The sequence below is a fragment of the Arachis hypogaea genome, chromosome 18 (assembly GCF_003086295.3).
Source record: "Arachis hypogaea cultivar Tifrunner chromosome 18, arahy.Tifrunner.gnm2.J5K5, whole genome shotgun sequence".
Classification (NCBI taxonomy): Eukaryota; Viridiplantae; Streptophyta; class Magnoliopsida; order Fabales; family Fabaceae; genus Arachis; species Arachis hypogaea.
Genome location: NC_092053.1, coordinates 96,501,561 through 96,517,649, shown reverse-complemented (window position 1 = coordinate 96,517,649; position 16,089 = coordinate 96,501,561). Strand labels below are relative to the sequence as shown.

General features: G+C 36.0%; 2 non-coding genes across 2 annotated transcripts; both read right to left on the bottom strand.

Annotated features, from left to right (window-relative positions):
* Positions 1-10,585: 10,585 nt before the first annotated feature.
* LOC112773892 (small nucleolar RNA R71) lies at positions 10,586-10,693 on the bottom strand. Its single transcript, XR_003188416.1, has one exon. It is a non-coding gene; the product is annotated as a small nucleolar RNA R71 (small nucleolar RNA).
* Positions 10,694-15,622: 4,929 nt separating this feature from the next.
* Positions 15,623-15,730, bottom strand: LOC112773684 (small nucleolar RNA R71). The gene has a single exon (XR_003188221.1). It is a non-coding gene; the product is annotated as a small nucleolar RNA R71 (small nucleolar RNA).
* Positions 15,731-16,089: the final 359 nt, after the last annotated feature.

The window sequence follows — 16,089 nt, the reverse complement described above, 5'->3', positions numbered from 1 at the left end:
ATTACTCTCGGTTATTTGAATTAGAAATTTAAACTTTGATGTTAGGAGTTAGTTGCCGGTTTGGTCTATACTTGCAACGGAAGTTATTTTAAGTGGAAAAATCCAAACCGGTGCAATTCCCACTCATCAAGTTTTTGGCGCCATTGCCGGAGAACTAGCATCATGAGTGTTATAATTTTGGTTATTGTGAATATGTGAATAGTGTGAATAGAGGAGTGCAGTAAAGAATGTGAAAGATCGACTAAAGAGTGCAGTAAAGAGGAGAACATAGAGCCTCAAGGGGAAGAAGAGGAGTTAAGGTTGGAACCGCAACAAGAGGAGGAAGGTGGGATGAGTGAGCCGGAAGAGATAAAGGGAGAATTGAGGGAAATTGATCAAGATGTGAATTCCATCATTGACAATTTTTTGTCCACATTGGTCAATTTTCTTAATGATCTTAATGAACTTCCCCCATTGAGTTTGAGAGAAACATGGAGGTAGACTTCTCACAACCTCCTTATTATGACTTAAGTGATGGGAAAGAGGAGGAAGAGGTTAGTAAGAAAAGAGTTGACAACCAAGAGGTAAAATCTACAAGAGCAATTCCGTTCCAAGAGCATATTGAGTGGGTGGCAATTTCGGCTATGAACTTCATTGGCCCCCGTCAACACGCTATCTTGGAGATGGATCATCAACTTAAGATCCTTCTTGGGTTGTTGCATGGTGGAGAAAGGAGTGTTGGTTGCCAAGAGAGTCCAAGGCTCTTCAAGAAAACTAATTCAAGAATTGGAGTTCAAGTGGCATGTAGAGCACAACTGGGTGATTTTCGGAGAGTGTTGGGGTACTTCAAGGGTAAATTGGTAGATTGTCCATCCGGCTTAAAGCATAAAGATCAACAAGAAGGTGAGTGGATACCTAGAATATGGGATCCCGGAGGACCTATGAAGTACAAGCTTGGATGGAGGATCAAGGAGGAGTGAAAATACAAGCCACCCTAACAAGAGTCTCCTCAAAGAGTCCAAGTTAAGGACTATAAATCAAAGTGCTAGGTGGGAGACACCCCACCATGATAACATTGTCCCAACTTTTCTTTTTGTTTATAAATTTGCCTTAATTGTATTTTTTGTTTGTCTTGGTTAGTTTAGAAATAGTTTAATTTTGAGTTTAGTAGGATGATTTTGGTACAGATCATGATTTTGTGAAGTTTTGAATGTTTGGGGTTGAACCTTTGATTAAGCTAAGGTTTGGTGCCTTAGAATTTGAAAAAAAAATTTGGAAAAATAGGGTAGTGTGCGTACACACACCATTGTGCGTGCGCACAACAACCATTTTTTCGCACCTTGTGCGCGGGCACGCCCATGTGCGTGCGCCAACACTTCCACTCCCCCCTCCACCCCTCTCTTTTCTTACTTTTGCCCTATTTTCTTCTATTTTTACTTAGTTTTCATTGCACCCCAGTTTGATTTTAGTAATTATATTATGTTTAGTTTACTTATTTGTTAATTAAATAAGTTACAAAGTGTTTTTCTTGATGTTGTTTGGGTTGCTTCTTACTTGAATTTTGGTTTAATTCTTGATGAATATGTGCACTGAGCATTAATTCTTTATTTGATTGCCTAAATGAATTTTGAGTTTGATTCATATGTTGTAGCTACCATATGCATTAGACTATATCCTTGTTTGGCAACTTAATCACGAATTGTGCACTTATACTTTAATGAATTGAATTGCATTACTTGTTCATCATGATTTTTATATCAAATTAATCACATCACCGGTACTTGTTTCTTCTTAATGCTTTGCATTTGTTTGAGTGACTTAACTTGATTCTTATCAAGCTTACCACATTTTGCATCACGTACCTTTCCCATGTGACTATTTCATTAATTTTGAAGATGAATAAGTATTTCTCTTTTCATCAATGAATTGATTATTGTTGATTGTGCCATTTTCTATTCATCTTGCACTTTCACTTGCACAATTTCAATATCCAATATCTCAAATATTCAATTCACTTTAGTTGTGGTTACCTAGGTTTGTTTGTTTTTCTTTACTCGCAACCTAGGCCACTTAATTGAGGAACACATGCTATTTTTCTGATATGTGGTTATTGTTCTAACCGGCCAATATGTGTGTTCTAAACAGTGCACACTTAGAATATACACATTGTCTTCTATCATACCACACTCATATAAACTCTTTCTTAATTCTTGTTTATTTGTTTTCTACAGCAATCTGAGCCCCAGTGTCCACCAACTGAAGGTGAAACCTCATAATTCGGGGGAGGATCTACAATTTTTGGGGCGTAATTTTTTCTTACTGAACACTTTGTAATACTTTCTAGTTTTGGTAACTTTGTTTCTTGTGAATATTTGTTAGAATTTTATTTTATTGCACTTTGCTTAGTTTGCTTGTATATATCTTAGCTTGTTTATAGTTTTATGGTAGTAAAGATTTGCATTTGTATGTTACATGGTATAGGAAATAAGTTTGGTAAAAACAACAAGGAATTTTCAAGAAATCTCTTCTAAGGTGTTCCATTGACTAGATTTGAAAACTTATTTTTCAACTTGCTTGAAGTATTTTTATGGAACATAAAAAAGAGCTAGAACAAAACACCTAGTAAGATTTGAGCTTTAATTGTGTGGTTGCACATTTTTAACCACAAATTTTGTTCTTGTGTGTTATACTCCTTTCATAATTGTGATCTTAGATTTGCTTGAATCTTTATGTCCTATATTTGATGTTTTGAATGTATTTAGTATGATTGAGGCTATTTTTGAAATTGAACTCACTAACCCATATGGCCAACCCTTACATCTACCTTTGTAAACCACTTTTGAGCCTTTTAATTTCCCTTTTGTTCTAATTTGAACTCACTAACCCATATGGCCAACCCTTATATCTTTGATTAGCTGGGGTTTGAAGAGTGTGTGTTACTTAAGTGTGGGGTAAATTTGTGAAAAAACATTGCTAGAAAGTTACTTTGGGAGTTCATTAAGAAACTTAGAAAAAATGGGTAAACACTCATGCATTTATTACTTAAAACATATGCATATCTTTTTGGTGACAAAAGAAAAAAATTTTTGGTGTATACCCTTTTTCCATTTAAGAAAAAAGAGAAAAAGAAAAAAAAGAAAAGAAAAGATATGATAATAAGAATGTAAATAAAGAATGCATATGTATGAGAACTAGAAAGGAAATGCATGAGTGAATGTGAAAAAAAGGGATAAATAGGAGGTTAGGTTGGTTTCTTATGTGTGCAAAGGTTGATATAGGATTAGGTGGGATACTTGAGCTAATCAAAGATCCAATTTACTAAGTCCACTTAACCATATTAATCCTACCCTTATCCTAATCCCATTACAATCCTCTAAAGACCTCATGATATTTGCATTCATGCATCAAGTATTTGTTGATTGTTAGATGACTAGCAAATCCAAGAAAATATTATTAAAGGAGAATTGAGTGATTAAGCCCTAAACACTGAGCGACTAGAGTGTATACACATCCGGTGAGGGGTTCAATTGCTCAATTCTATGTTTTCATCTCTTATCTTGTATCTTCTTGCAAGTTGCTTGTTAATTTGTGAAAATTTCAAATCAAATCTTTGGACATTGGACACATTGCATTGATTCTTTGCCTTGGCCCTAAGGCTTGCTTTAGATAGATTGGAATTCTCTTGTTTGTTGTTGCCAAACTCAATAGGAACCTGATGAGCGGATATTTTATACGCTTTTTGGCTTAGTTTTCATATAGTTTTTAGCATATTTTATTTAGTTTTTATTAAGTTTTTACAGGTTTTAGTATTAAATTCACATTTTTGGATTCCACTTTGAGTTTGTATATTTTTGTACCATCTCAGGTATTTTCTGGCTGAAATTAACGAGCTGGAGCAAAAGTCTGATTCAGAGACAGAGAAAGCACTGCAGATGTTGTCCAAATCTGACCTCCTTACACTCGGAAGAGATTTTCTGGCACTACAGAAGTCCAAATGGAGTGTTCTCAACGGCTATGGAAATCTTACTTCCAAAGCTTTCCAGCAATGTATAATAGTCCATACTTTGTTTCAGACTAGAAGGCCCAAAACTAGCATTTAACGCCAGCTACCTGCCCCCTTCTAGGCGTCCACCGCCCAAAGAACAGAGATCAATATACAAACACCCAGAGAGGACCCCCCAGCTAGCGTTCCATGCCCAAAAGACCTCATATCACATGGATCTCATTAAAACTCATCCTAAACACTCACCAAGTGGGCCCCAGAAGTGGATTTTAGCACTAAAAAGACTGTTGTACCCTTACTAGTCATTAGTTTAGTATTTAAGGGATTTAATTCATGTTATTCAGAAATTTTACATCACTTTTACCATCATACACGTTTATCATTGTATTTTACCTTAGTATGAGTTTCTAAACCTCCTAGGTTGAGGGGAGGAGCCCTGCTGAGTCCAATGAATTAATAAAAGTATTACTATTTCTTCTCCGATCCGTGTTTGATCTATCTCTAAGATGTATAATCCGATCTTCATCATGGTGAATAGGATAATCTAACCAATTAGCTCTGTTCATCACATTAAGACGAACGTGCCTGACAAACACCTGTGTTTACTTGGATTCGTGTGAATACGTGACTGGAAAGCACGAGCCAACAGCTATGTTTATGCATCTCTCAGACGATTAATCCACGATTTCGTTAGAGACTTCTCGAGACACCAGTTCAGCCAATTTCCGGGGAGATTAGGGTCTCCATGGTATAGGCTAGAATCCATAGAAGCAGCGTTCTCTGATCCGAAAGATTCGACCTTGTCTGTGGCGCTTTGAGTAGGATCGCCAGGAGAATGATTTGCTAAGTGCTTCACCTTTCGTCAGATTGGATGACCAAGGCCAATGGCGTTCAATATGTAGCAGAGGAGATCAATGACCATGGCCCATGGCGTTGATCACATACAGCCTGCCATAGAAGAAGATCAATCATAAGCAGAGAAGATAGTAGTACCAGAGTTAATTCAGAAAGACAAAGCAACTCCGACTCTCAACTCTATTCCTCTTACTGATTTAATCCAATTGGTTTTACCCCTTTGACACATTACTCTTACAACTCTATATATGACATATAATCATTCAAGGTTTACACAATAACCTTCTAATCTGCCTGACTAAGACCTGCAAGATAACCATAGCTTGCTTCAAACCACAATCCTCGTGGGATCGACCCTGACTCGCTCAGGTATTACTTGGACGACCCAGTGCACTTGCTGGTACTGCTGTATGAGCGTGTGGGGTTTATGTACACACACCAGAACCATAGTATAGGTAGTTAACATTTAGCATAGTTGCATGCATGTAGTTAGTACATTGAATAAGTTGCTTGACCTTTTTACCCATCTCTTTTGATTGTGCTTAGCATGAGGACATGCTATTGTTTAAGTGTGAGAGAATTGATGAATCCATATTTGACGATAAATTTCGGATTGATTTGAGGGGATTTCATTATACAAATCTACATTCATTCATCTAAATAGCATGCTTTTGTGTTTTCTCCCTAAATTATGTCCAAATATGAGAACATGCTATTTTGTGCTTAATTTAATCAATTTTTTTCAACTTTCATTCCATTCGTTGCCTTGATGGTTTTGATGAGTGATTTCAGGTATAATAGATTGGAATGGCTTGATAAGAGTGAAAGAAAAGCATGCAATTGGGAAAAATTGAAGAAAACAAAGGAGAAGAACACAACCAAGTGTGCGTACGCACAACATCCTGTGCGTACGCACAAGTGACAAAACCAGCAAGTGTGTGTATGCATACATCTGTGCGTACGCATAAAAGGAAAATCAGCAAGTGTGCGTATGCACACATCTGTGCGTACGCACACATCTGTGCGTATGCACAAGTCCCTGCGTATGATTTTATTAAAAAGTCACGTGGGTCACGAATTGGGAGACTTTCTGGCCCATTTCTGATGGCTTTGGAGCTTATAAGGAGGCTAGCAACACACCAATTCATAACATACACTACCATACATTATAGAATACACTTAAGATAGTTTTAGGTTAGTTTAGTTTAGATTTTTCTCTCAATTTCCTTAGGGCTCTTAATTAGGGTTTTGTAGAATTTTATAGTTCAAGTTTTGATTTTGGATTCTAGCAATTTTTGTAAGTATTTCTTTAATTTCTCTTTCATTACACTATTTGTTCTACACTTTCTTATATTTTCATTTCCTTTATCAATATATATGCTTTTGCAATTTTGAGTTCTAATTCATGAATTTGATGTTTGATACTTATTTTATGCTTGTTGAGTTGCCTTTATTGCTTTTGATCATGTAGTTGTTTATAGTTTTTATCATTTTCCCAAGTTTGCCATGTTTTATGATTATGCCCACTATATGTTCGATGAAATGCCAATTTTAATTATTTTGGGTAGATTTTCACCCCTGATGAGCGGATAATTTATACGCTTTTTGGCATTATTTTTAGTATGTTTTTAGTAGAATCTAGTTACTTTTAGGGATGTTTTCATTAGTTTTTATGTTAAATTCACATTTCTGGACTTTACTATAAGTTTGTGTGTTTTTCTGTGATTTCAGGTATTTTCTGGCTGAAATTGAGGGACCTGAGCAAAAATCATATTCAGAGGTTGAAGAAGGACTGCTGATGCTGTTGGATTCTGACCTCCCTACACTCAAAATGGATTTTCTGGAGCTACAGAACTCAAAATGGCGCGCTTCTAATTGCGTTGGAAAGTAGACATCCCGGGCTTTCCAGCAATATATAATAGTCCATACTTTGCTCGAGGATAGATGATGTAAACTGGCATTCAACGCCAGCTATCTGCCCAATTCTGGAGTTCAGCGCCAGAAATGGATCAAAAACCAGAGTTGAACGCCAGAAATGGATCAAAACCTAGCGTTCAACTCCGCAAATGGCCTCTGCACGTGGAAAGTTAAAGCTCAGCCCAATCACACACCAAGTGGGCCCCAGAAGTGGATTTATACATCAATTACTTACTTCTGTAAACCCTAGTGACTAGTTTATTATAAATAGGACCTTTTACTATTGTACTAGACATCTTTGGATGCCTGGTTCTTAGATCAGAGGGGCTGGCCATTCGGCCATGCCTGGACCTTTCACTTATGTAATTTTAACGGTAGAGTTTCTACACTCTATAGATTAAGGTGTGGAGCTCTGCTGTTCCTCAAAGATTAATGCAAAGTACTACTGTTTTCTATTCAATTCATCTTATTTCGCTTCTAAGATATTCATTCGCTCTTCAACCTGAATGTGATGAACGTGACAATCATCATCATTCCCTATGAACGCGTGCCTGACAACCACTTCCGTTCTACCTTCGACTGAATGAGTATCTCTTAGATCTCTTAACCAGAATCTTCGTGGTGTAAGCTAGAATGATGGCGGCATTCAAGAGAATCCGGAAGGTCTAAACCTTGTCTGTGGTATTTTGAGTAGGATTCAATGATTGAATGACTGTGACGAGCTTCAAACTCGCGATTGCCGGGCATAGTGACAGACACAAAAGGATAGTAAATCCTATTCCAGCATGATTGAGAACCGACAGATGAATAACCGTGCTGTGACAGGGTGTGTTGACCATTTTCACTGAGAGGATAGGATGAAACCATTGACAAGGGTGATGCCTCCAGACGATTAGCCGTGCCGTGACAGGGCATTTGGATCATTTTCCCGAGAGAAGACCGAAAGTAGCCATTGACAATGGTGATGTATCACATAAAGCCAGCCATGGAAAGGAGTAAGACTGATTGGATGAAGATAGCAGGAAAGCAGAGGTTCAGAGGAACGAAAGCATCTCCATACGCTTATCTGAAATTCTCACCAATGATTTACATAAGTATTTCTATCCCTTATTGTTTATCTTTTAATTATCTAATCCAATCACATTTAACCCTACCTGACTGAGATTTGCAAGGTGACCATAGCCTGCTTCATACCAACAATCTCCGTGGGATTCGACCCTTACTCACGTAAGGTATTACTTGGACGACCCAGTGCACTTGCTGGTTAGTTGTGCGAAGTTGTGAACCATGGTATTGGCATCATGTTTTTGGCGCCATTACCAGGGAAAGAAAGAGCGATGAATTTTACATAATCAAAGTGTCATCACAATTTCTGCGCACCAAGTTTTTGGCGCCGTTGCCGGGGATTGTTCGAGTTTGGACAACTGACGGTTCATCCTGTTGCTCAGATTAGGTAATTTTCTTTTTGTTTTCTTTTCAAAAAAAAAATTTCAAAAATTCTCCTTTGTTTTTGAAAAAAAAATGTGTTTTCAAAAATATATTTTTCTTCAGAATTTTTTAAGAATGAATTCTAGTGTTTCATGAAGCCTAGCTGGCTGTAAAGCCATATCTAATTCTTTTGGACCGAGGTTTTCACTTATAAGTATATGAAGTTGGATGAAATATCAGCTGTTGTATACATGAGAGGTATCTATGTTTACTGAAGCTTGGCTGGCCATTGGCCATGTCTAGTGTTTTGGACCGGAGCTTTCATTGAAAGCTTGGCTGGCTAGTGAGCCATGTCTAATTCCTGGACTGAAGCTTTAGACTAACATGGCAAGATTCCTGTAATTCATATTAAAAATTTTGGAATCCTTTATTTTTTTCTTTTACAAATAATTTTCGAAAAAATCCAAAAAAAAAATTTAGAAAATCATAAAAATCAAAAATATTTTTCTGTTTCTTGTTTGAGTCTTGAGTCATGTTATAAGTTTGGTGTCAATTGCATGTGCATCTTGCATTTTTTCGAAAATAATCATGCATTCATAGTGTTCTTCATGATCTTCAAGTTGTTCTTGGTAGGTCTTCTTGTTTGATCTTTGCATTTGCATGTTTTGTGTCTTTTCTTGTTTTTCATATGCATTCTGGAATTCTTAGTGTCTAAGCATTAAAGAATTCTAAGTTTGGTGTCTTGCATGTTTTCTTTGCATTAAAAATTTTCAAAAATATGTTCTTGATGTTCGTCATGATCTTCATAGTGTTCTTGGTGTTCATCTTGACATTCATAGTGTTCTTGCATGCATCCCTTGTTTTGATTCAAAAATAAAAGAGAAAAACATGAAAATGATGTTTTTAATTTTTCTCTCTTCATAAAAATTTCAAAAAAATCAAAATTATATCTTTCCCTCTTTTCTCTCATAAATTCGAAAATTTGAGTTGACTTTTTCAAAAATTTTTAAAATCTAGTTGTTTTCTATGAGTCAAACCAAATTTTCAATTTAAAAATCTCATCCTTTTCAAAATCTTTTTCAAAAATCAAATCTTTTTCAAATTTCTTAGTTATTTTCGAAAATTTCAAAAATATTTTTCAAAAATCTTTTTCTTATTTTTATCTCATAATTTTCGAAAATAACATAATCAATTAATGTTTTGATTCAAAAATTTCAAGTTTGTTACTTACTTGTTAAGAAAGATTCAAACTTTAAGTTCTAGAATCATATCTTGTGATTTCTTGTGAATCAAGTCATTAATTGTGATTTAAAAAAAAATAAATCTTTTTCAAAAAACTAATTTTAATCATATCTTTTCAAAAATATCTTCTTATCTCACCTTTTTCAAAAATTTGATTTCAAAATATCTTTTCTAACTTCCTAACTTCTTATCTTTTCAAAATTTGTTTCAACTAACTAACTAACTTTTTGTTTGTTTCTTATCTTTTTCAAAACCACCTAACTAACTCTCTCTCTCTAATTTTCGAAAATATCTCCCTCTTTTTCAAAAATTTCTTTTTAATTAATTAATTATTTCAATTTCTAAAATCTTAATTTTCGAAAACTACTAACCTTTTTCAAAAACTATTTTCAAAAATCACTAACTCTTTTTCAAAAATTATTTTCGAAATTTTCCCTCTCTCATCTTATTCTATTTATTTATTCATCTACTAACATCTCTTCCTCACACCACCAAAAATCCGAACCATCTCTCTCTCTCTGAGTTCAGATTGTCTTCTTTTCTTCTACTAACACAAGGACCTCTATACTGTGGTATAAAGGATCCATATTATTATTATTAATTTTTCTGTGCCCTCTTTTTTGTCATATGAGCAGGAGCAAGGACAAGAATATTCTTGTTGAAGCAGATCCAGAACCTGAAAGGACTCTGAAGAGAAAACTAAGAGAAGCTAAATTACAACAATCCAAAGATAACCTTTCAGAAATTTTCGAACAGGAAGAGGAGATGGCAGCCGAAAATAATAATAATGCAAGGAGGATGCTTGGTGACTTTACTGCACCTAAGTCCAATTTACATGGAAGAAGCATCTCCATTCCTGCCATTGGAGCAAACAACTTTGAGCTGAAACCTCAATTAGTTTCTCTGATGCAGCAGAACTACAAGTTTCATGGACTTCCATCTGAAGATCCTTTTCAGTTCTTAACTGAATTCTTGCAGATATGTGATACTGTTAAGACTAATAGAGTAGATCCTGAAGTCTACAGGCTCATGCTTTTCCCTTTTGCTGTAAGAGACAGAGCTAGAATCTGGTTGGACTCTCAACCCAGAGACAGCCTGAACTCTTGGGATAAGCTGGTCACGGCTTTCTTAGCCAAGTTCTTTCCTCCTCAAAAGCTGAGCAAGCTTAGAGTGGATGTTCAGACCTTCAAACAGAAAGAAGGTGAATCCCTCTATGAAGCTTGGGAAAGATACAAACAGTTGACCAAAAAGTGTCCTTCTGACATGCTTTCAGAATGGACCATCCTGGATATATTCTATGATGGTCTGTCTGAGTTATCTAAGATGTCATTGGATACCTCTGCAAGTGGATCCATTCCCCTAAAGAAAACGACTGCAGAAGCTCAAGAACTCATTGACATGGTTACAAATAACCAGTTCATGTACACCTCTGAAAGGAATCCTGTGAATAATGGGACGCCTATGAAGAAGGGAGTTCTTGAAATTGATACTCTGAATGCCATATTGGCTCAAAACAAAATATTGACTCAGCAAGTCAATATGATCTCTCAGAGTCTGAATGGAGTGCAAGCTGTATCCAACAGTACTCAAGAGGCTTCTTATGAAGAAGAAGCTTATGATCCTGAGAACCCTGCAATAGCAGAGGTGAATTACTAAGGTGAACCTTATGGAAACACCTATAACTTATCATGGAGAAATCATCCAAATTTCTCATGGAAGGATCAAAAGCCTCAACAAGGCTTTAATAATGGTGGAAGAAACAGGTTTAGCAATAGCAAGCCTTTTCCATCATCCACTCAGCAACAGACAGAGAATTCTGAACAGAATCCATCTAGCTTAGCAAACTTAGTCTCTGATCTGTCCAAGGCCACTGTAAGTTTCATGAATGAAACAAGGTCTTCCATTAGAAATTTGGAAGCACAAGTGGGACAACTGAGTAAAAGGATCACTGAATTCCCTCCTAGTACTCTGATGAGCGGATAATTTATACACTTTTTGGCATTGTTTTTAGTATATTTTTAGTAGAATCTAGTTACTTTTAGGGATGTTTTTAATAGATTTTATGTTAAATTCACATTTCTGGACTTTACTATGAGTTTGTGTGTTTTTCTGTGATTTCAGGTATTTTCTGGCTGAAATTGAGGGACTTGAGCAGAAATCAGATTCAGAGGTTGAAAAAGGACTGCTGATGCTGTTGGATTCTGACCTCCCTGCACTCAAAGTGGATTTTCTGGAGCTACAGAACTCGAAATAGCGCGATTCCAATTGCGTTGGAAAGTAGACATCCAGGGATTTCCAGCAATATATAATAGTCCATACTTTGGCCAAGAATAGATGACGTAAACTGGCGTTCAACGCCAGCTTTCTGCCCAAAAATGGCGTCCAGCGCCAGAAAAGGAGCCAAAACCAGAGTTGAACGCCCAAACTGGCACAAAAGCTGGCGTTCAACTCCACAAATGGCCTCTGCACGTGCAACACTTAAGCTCAGCCCAAACACACACCAAGTGGGCCCCGGAAGTGGATTTATGCATCAAATACTTACTCATGTAAACCCTAGTAGCTAGTTTATTATAAATAGGACCTCTTACTATTGTATTAGGCATCTTTGGATTACCTTATGATCCTTTGATCACGTTTTGGGGGCTGGCCATCTCAGCCATGCCTGGACCTTCACTTATGTATTTTTAACGGTAGAGTTTCTACACTCCATAGATTAAGGTGTGGAGCTCTGCTGTTCCTCAAAGATTAATGCAAGTACTACTGTTTTCTATTCAATTCATCTTATTTTGCTTCTAAGATATCCATTCGCACCCAAGAACGTTATGAAGGTGATGATTATGTGTGACGCTCATCACCATCTCCCCTATGAACACGTGCCTGACAAACACTTCCGTTCTACATGAAATAAGCTAGAATGAATATCTCTTAGATCTCCTAACCAGAATCTTCGTGGCGTAAGCTAGAATGATGGCGGCATTCAAGAGAATCCGGAAAGTCTAAACCTTGTCTGTGGTATTTCGAGTAGGATTCAATGATTGGATGACTGTGACGAGCTTCTAACTCGCGATTGCAGGGCGTTAGTGACAGACGCAAAAGGATAGTAAATCCTATTCCAGCATGATCGAGAACCGACAGATGAATAGCCGTGCCGTGACAGGGTGCGTGAGCATATTATTCACTGAGAGGATAAGATGAAGCCATTGACAAGGGTGATGCCTCCAGACGACTAGCCGTGCCGTGACAGGGCATTGGATCATTTTCCCGAGAGATGACCGAAAGTAGCCATTGACAGTGGTGATGTATCACATAAAGCCAGCCATGGAAAGGAGTAAGACTGACTGGATGAAGATAGCAGGAAAGCAGAGGTTCAGAGGAACGAAAAGCATCTCCATTCGCTTATCTGAAATTCTCACCAATGAATTACATAAGTATCTCTATCCCTATTCTATTATTTATTATTTGAAAACTCCATGATTATTTTATATCCGCCTGACTGAGATTTACAAGGTGACCATAGCTTGCTTCATACCAACAATCTCCGTGGGATTCGACCCTTACTCACGTAAGGTATTACTTGGACGACCCAGTGCACTTGCTGGTTAGTTGTATCGAAGTTGTGACAGACAATTAAACTAGATCAGAGCACCAGGATTTGTTCGAGCTTGGAGATCACAATTTCGTGCACCAAGTTTTTGGCGCCGTTGCCGGGGAAAGAAAGAGCCATGAATTCTATATCATTAAAGTGTAATCACGATTACGCGTACCAAGTTGCTCACGTTGCCAGGGATTGTTCGAGCCTGGACATCACAATTTCATGCACCAAGTTTTTGGCGCCGTTGCCGGGGATTGTTCGAGTTTGGACAACTGACGGTTCATCTTGTTGCTCAGATTAGGTAATTTTCTTTTTGTTTTGTTTTCAAAAAATTTTTCAAAAAACCTTTCAAAAATTTCTCACTTGTTTTCGAAAAAAAAATGTTTTCAAAAATATTATTTTTCTTCAGAATTTTTAAGAATGAATTCTAGTGTTTCATGAAGCATGTTGAAGCCTATCTGGCTGTGAAGCTATACCCAAACTACTTTGGGATTGGCATTCAACTAATCACTCCAGTCCATGTAATTATATGCTAAAGCTTGGCTGGCTATTAAGCCATGCCTGACCCTTTGATTGGAGCTTTAAGGCTAACATGGCAAGATTCCTGGAATTCATATTAAAAATTTTGAAATCCTTATTTTTATTTTTCACAATAATTTTCGAAAAAAAATCCAAAAAAATTAGAAAATCATAAAAATAAAAAAAAATTATTTTTTTTGTATTCTTGTTTGAGTCTTGAGTCATGTTATAAGTTTGGTGTCAATTGCATGTGCATCTTGCATTTTTCGAAAATTTCATGCATTCATGGTGTTCTTCATGATCTTCAAATTGTTCTTGGTAAGTCTTCTTGTTTGATCTTGATGATTTTTTGTTTTGTGTCTTTTCATGTTTATCATATGCATTCTTGAATTCTTAGTGCGTAAGCATTAAAGAATTCTAAGTTTGGTGTCTTGCATGTTTTCTTTGCATTAAAAATTTTTCAAAAATATGTTCTTGATGTTCATCATTATCTTCATAGTGTTCTTGGTGTTCATCTTGACATTCATAGCATTCTTGCATGCATTCATTGTTTTGATCTAAAAATTTCATGCATTGCATAATTTTCATGTTTTCATAAAAATTCAAAAAATCAAAAAAATATCTTTCCCTTTTTCTCTCATTAAATTCGAAAATTTGAGTTGACATTTTCAAAAATTTTTAAAATCAAGTTGTTTCTCATGAGTCAAATCAAATTTTCAATTTGAAAATCTTATCTTTTTCAAAATCTTTTTCAAAAATCAAATCTTTTTCAAAATTCTTAGTTATTTTCGAAAATTTTTCAAAAATATTTTTCAAAAATCTTTTTCTTATTTTTATACCAAATTTTCGAAAATAACAATAACAATTAATGTTTTGATTCAAAAATTTCAAGTTTGTTACTTGCTTGTTAAGAAAGATTCAAACTTTAAGTTCTAGAATCATATCTTATGATTTCTTGTGAATCAAGTCATTAATTGTGATTTTAAAAATCAAATCTTTTTCAAAACTAATTTCAATCATATCTTTTCAAAAATATCTTCTTATCTTTTTCAAAAATTTGATTTCAAAATATCTTTTCTAACTTCCTAACTTCTTATCTTTTCAAAATTTGTTTCAACTAACTAACTAACTTTATGTTTGTTTCTTAACTTTTTCAAAACTACCTAACTAACTCTCTCTCTCTAATTTTCGAAAATATCTTCCCTCTTTTTCAAAAATTTCTTTTTAATTAACTAATTATTTTTATTTTTATTTTTTATTTTAAAAAAATTTTCGAAAATTACTAACATTTTTCAAAAACCATTTTCGAAAATCACTAACTCTTTTTCAAAAATATTTTCGAAAATTCCCTCTCTCCCATCTTATTCTATTTATTCATTCATATCCTAACATCTCATCTCACATCTCTAGCCTCCTCACAGTTGTGTTTCTTCCATTATATTACATTATTTGTCTCCCCCTCTTCTTCTACTCACACAGGGATCCCTATACTGTGGTATAAAGGATCTCTATTATTATTATTATTATTTTTTTGTGCCTTCTTCTTTGTCATATGAGCAGGAGCAAGGATAAGAACATTCTTGTGGAAGCAGATCCAGAACCTGAAAGGACTCTGAAAAAAAAAATTAAGAGAAGCTAAATTACAACAATCCAGAAATAACCTTTCAGAAATTTTCGAACAGGAAGAGGAGATGGCAGCCGAAAATAATAATAATATAAGGAAGATGCTTGGTGACTTTACTGCACCTAATTCCAATTTACATGGAAGAAGCATCTCCATTCCTGCCATTGGAGCAAACAACTTTGAGCTGAAACCTCAGTTAGTTTCTCTGATGCAGCAGAACTGCAAGTTTCATGGACTTCCATCTGAAGATCCTTTTCAGTTCTTAACTGAGTTCTTGCAGATATGTGATACTGTTAAGACTAATGGAGTAAATCCTGAAGTCTACAGGCTCATGCTTTTCCCTTTTGCTGTAAGAGACAAAGCTAGATTATGGTTGGATTCTCAACCCAAAGACAGCCTGAACTCTTGGGATAAGCTGGTCACGGCTTTCTTAGCCAAGTACTTTCCTCCTCAAAAGCTGAGCAAGCTTAGAGCTGATGTTCAAACCTTCAGACAGAAAGAAGGTGAATCCCTCTATGAAGCTTGGGAAAGATACAAACAGTTGACCAAAAAGTGTCCTTCTGACATGCTTTCAGAATGGACCATCCTGGATATATTCTATGATGGTTTATCTGAGCTATCAAAGATGTCACTGGACACTTCTGCAGGTGGATCCATTCACCTAAAGAAAACGCCTGCAGAAGCTCAAGAACTCATTGACATGGTTGCTAATAACCAGTCCATGTACACTTCTGAAAGGAATCCTGTGAGTAATGGGACGCCTATGAAGAAGGGAGTTCTTGAAGTTGATACTCTGAATGCCATATTGGCTTAGAATAAAATATTGACTCAGCAAGTCAATATGATCTCTCAGAGTCTGCATGGAATGCAAGCTGCATCCAACAGTACTCAAGAGGCTTCTTATGAAGAAGAAGCTTATGATCCTGAGAA